This window comes from Mauremys reevesii, linkage group 9 (assembly GCF_016161935.1).
Source record: "Mauremys reevesii isolate NIE-2019 linkage group 9, ASM1616193v1, whole genome shotgun sequence".
NCBI lineage: Eukaryota > Metazoa > Chordata > Testudines > Geoemydidae > Mauremys > Mauremys reevesii.
In genome coordinates, this window is record NC_052631.1 from 97,898,048 (window position 1) to 97,902,960 (window position 4,913).

Consider the following 4,913-nt stretch of genomic DNA (forward strand, 5'->3'; position numbering starts at 1 on the left):
CGGGCCCCAGGCTGCCCTCCCCACCGAGGAGCAACAGCGGCGCCCTGGAGGCCCTCCCCTCAGAGCAGCAGCAACACCCCAGGCTGCCCCTCCCCAAGAAGCAGCAGCAGGCCCCAGGCTGCCCCCCGCGAGCAGCAGCAGTGCCCTGAAGGCCCCCAGAGCACCTAAGATTTAATCAGGGGCATTTATGGTACAAGTCATGGACAGGTCATGGGGCCGTGAATTTTTGTTTATTGCCTGTGACCTGTTCATGACTTTTACTAAAATTACCCGTGATTTACAGTAGCCTTATTCATACGGCCCCCAATGTGTGTGAGATGCTTTGCTAACACACAACAAAACAAATCCTCGCCCCCAAAGAGTTGCAATCTCAACAGACAACATATAGTCCCAGAGGGATGCATGCAACATTTCCCCTGCCTCCGCCCTTGTCCTGTTTTTATTTATTTATAGATTTGCTGGAGACGCTGTCTTTAGGAGCTCACCATTCCTCACACAAGCCGTCCCTTTTCACTTAGAGCCTGCCCCAAAGTCTAATGAAGTCAATGGTAACACCTGTAGACTTCAGTGGGCATTGGATCCGTTGGATTAATCTCATTGGCTGGGGATTTCCTGTCCCCAGTTACTTACCTGCCTACTTCACTGGCGCTGTCGTGAGGATTAACAGTGGTAAAATGCACTGAGGAGGGAGAAAGTGCCGCATCAGAGCTGAATGCAGTCATTATTTTAAGTTAATTACACCTCGCTGCAAACATCTTTTATGATGCCCCAAACCTCTTTTTAGACATTCCAGTCTCCTGCCACAGTGATCTTTAAAAAAAAGGACAAAATTCACCCGCAGACAGAATTAGGCACAGCCAAGATATGTGAGTATGTATAGCACCAAGGTCACTCACAACATGCTGTGAAATTATACGGCCCGTGTCACCCATCCCTTGCAAACAATTGGTCCTATACTCCGCTGCAAACAGGGGGCCTGATCCTGCAAACGATGATGTATGAAAGCATCAAAGGGTCTACTCGTGTGAGTAAAGTCATCCACAGGAATCACTCTTTGCTGGATTGGGTCTAAGCATACCAGCTGGACAAAGCCTGGTATATTCCACTGCATATTACTGTCAAGTATTAGCACTGGGAAACCAGATTGATGGAAATTCCCGATAGTGTAAACTGCAAAACTGAGCTGGAGCTCAGAAATATGATGAAGTCTCTTGCTCTTTCCCAGCCTATGATGCTCGGTGCACAAGGCAGAGCATATCAGGTGAGGAGGGGGCAGACAGCGAGGGAACAGCTGCTGCTGCAGCAAGCGCCCCTCAGCAACTGGTAGAAATCCATGCAGTCATTAAGCATGAGTGGAAACAGCTTTCCTCTCTGTGCCTTCTATAGAGGGATTGGGAAAGAGGAAGGCCTGGCTTCCACAGCGGACATCTCCCTGTGTGACTGACCGGGAACACCTAAAGTGGAGCCTCGTTTCCCCAGAGTCTGTGGGCTTTGCAGGCCTCTTCCTTTGTCAATCCCCAAACCACGCCCTGGAGCAAAGCGGGCTAGGGAAATGCAGCGAGGCTCACCCCCTGGGTGTCTTGCATGCATTTCCCTCCCCTCCCCCACCTATGGGGATTTTCCTCCGTAGAGGGACATGCAGCCCTGTGTATTTCTGATAACTCTCCCAGGCCAACGCGAGACGGGGGCGAGATTCGTTTGTAAGACGCATGCAGACTGATTGCCGGTCGTTTGTCCACTGGATATCTTTGCTCTCCCGTGCCTGCTCTGCCAGTAGGGCTCCAGGCCTTCTGTTACGCAGTAACAAAGAGTTTGTGCTCAGGACGTATGGAGAGCTTTCAGATGTATAGACAAGCATTTGAGACCTGTGTGAAAGGTTTAACTTTGATCAACCAGACGGCCCTATCGATAGCAAACAGTACGTTGCGATTTAGGCACGGCTCAAGCAACAGCCCGGCAGGAGAGAAGGCAGAACTGGCAAATTGATTCCCGATGCTTTAGTTTGGGGGTTGATTTGCGAAAGGGCTGACTGCTAATAAACAGGACGGCTTTGTTTCTTCCTTTGCTTTGCTGGAGAGTATCATGTGGCAGGCAGCATGTGGGGGGAATTGCAGGTGGGCAGCCAGGGAAAGCACAGCTGCTGGACTCATGAACACCCAGGTGCATAGGCTAAAATCCCTGGCTGGGGGTGGAGCTGAGATGGACAGGATGGGACCCAGGGAGTTACAACTCTATGAATTCTCCTGCCAAGCCCATACGTGGGGCGGGCGTGTAGCAGTCATGGGGCTGCTGTAGCCAGGAGCCAACAGCAGTAATTGCATAGTGTCTCCACTTCCACTCCTTGGACTCAGAAGGAAGAACCATTCCCCAGGGCCCCTGTCCCCTGCAGAACGCCCCCAGGCACAGCCTTTCGGCCAAACCCTCCTATACTTACTCAAGTAAAATTCAAGCTGAAGTCAAGGGGGGGGGAGGGAGTTTTGTCTGCATGAGGAAGGTAGGATCTGGCCCTTGGTACATAGCGTTCTTACAGACAATGTATCCCAAAGCAGAGTTTCTAGATCACGTACTCTGGGGAGAGTCTATTCCCCCCCAAGGAAAACCCTATAAAGGTAGAGAAAACTGATGGAGATGGGACACTAGATGGGGAGGGCTCTGAGTTACTGCAGAGAATTCTTTCCCAGGTGTCTGGCTAGTGGGTCTCACCCGCATGCTCAGAGTCTAACTGATCACCATACATGGGGTTGGGAAGGAATTTCCTTCCTCCCCCGACCAGACTGGCAGAGACCCTGGGGTGGGGGTTCGCCTTTCTCTGAAGCATGGGGCCTGGCTCACTTTCTCTCCAACTTGAAATCTTTAAATCAAGATTTGAGGACTTCAGTACCTCAGCCAGAAGTTATTACAGGAGCATGTGGGTGAGGTTCTGTGGCTCGCACTGTGCAGAAGGTCACAGTGCGAGCCACAGTGGTCCCTTCTGGCCTTAAAGTCTAGAAGTCTATTAGACTATATAATGAAACTGCTAAATCCCCATCCCATGAGAGAAATTAATGTCGTGTTTTCCCCATTCCAATATTGGGAAGCCCTCAGTAGGAATTCCCATTATAATGTATATATTAGCAAGGCTATTTCTTTTAGTGCGCTCTCTCCCAGAGACAGCCAGGCACATATATGGTGCTATTTTACACATCCTATTAATCACTAAGGTACAGTATAAGCAAACCACCATTTTGCTGCAGTCCCACAGTAGCAGTAAAATGGTGGCATAGATGAAAACTGCCAGATCAAACACAATCCAGCTGCCTGTCACCAACTACAGCTCCTTGCCTCACATGTAATACTGAATTCTTAATCATGTTAATATTTGATTTCTGGGTACTTAAAAACACAAGAGATGTTATAATAGAACATTAATGTTTACAACTCAGCCATGCTATACCGAGATGCAATCCATAGATGTGAGAATTTACATGTTTTCTATACAACCACACGTTTTCGGCTTTGCTGTTTATTAGCACAGTTGGCGGAATTACTGAAAGATGCCAACAATAACTAAGTGCAGGGACATTTAACATGTAACGCTAAATCTGCAACAACAACAACATTTTTTGCACGATGTTAGAACTGGCACTTTAATTTGTTAAATTATTCAGAACTCTCATCCTCACCCCTAATATTATGTGAAATTTCTGCTTAGAAATATGCTATTGAAAACATGCTCTTGAATTCTAACAAGCAACTAATTCAGTACACAGATTCTAAGGGAGGCTTTTGAAAATTGATTTGTACATATTTAAACAGCTCAGACTTCGTATTTTTCTTTTTGATTGTGAATATTTCATGTGTTGATTTTTATTTTATGGGGGAAATCACAGTCTCATAAATTAGGAACATTTATGCTGGTAGGAATCACACACAAAATATGAATTTACCTTTCAAGATAGATCCTGACCATACAATCACTTGGCAATGTCCTTTGGAATTAAGATTCAAACACATTGGTTATGATTAATGACAATCCAATAATAAAATTAAATAAAATTCTGCATTTGAACAATGCCGCTTTGTATTCAGTTTTAAGTTTAAAAGATACTCAGATATAATGTACAGGAATAAATGTTAGTATAAATAACTCTATTTAATTTAAGTCACCTAAAATTAAGAAATGTACAATGTAAGAGTTAGCAATTTCCCCCCCTTAGAGTAGAATCTTTCTAAAATTAAGGCATATATTGTATCTACAGAGCATGAAATATTTCACCATATTTAAATTTGTCTTTTTTTCTTTTAGAGGTTCTCACTTGCTACTGAATGTTGATTGTTACACATTTTTTTAAATAGGTCAAATTGTGCATAGACTATATATTTCCATCATTCTAAACGTCTATCATTTAACAGTTTAATCTTGTAGCATGTATTTTGGCCAGGTTCTATTTAACAATTATTTTATGCCGCAGAAAACTATTAAAATAATTTTAATAATGGAACCTTGTAAAATGAATTATTGAAGTGTTTTAAATAAGAAGCAGTATTCACGTGTCTTTCATTTGTACTATTCGATACTAAATAAGACTCGTTGTTTAATATGGAATAGTAGAAATAGCACTGAAGTACAATAGCTCTGAAGAAGGGCTGTGTGTGGCTCCAAAGCCTGTCTCTCTCACCAACAGAAGTTGGTCCAATAAAAGATATGTCCTCACCCACCTTGTCTCCCTAGGTGTTGCTAGCATCTGTAGAGTTTCATTTATTATTTCTGCATATGGAAATTTCAAAAATACTTTGAATACAAGATTACACAAAAAGAAAGTTTTGGGGAATTGTTTCAATAGAACTTTGAAGAAAGGATTAAGAGAAAATAATTTCCTTTATTTTTTCATGAAATCCTTGATTATTGTGACTAACCAGCATAAACACCTATC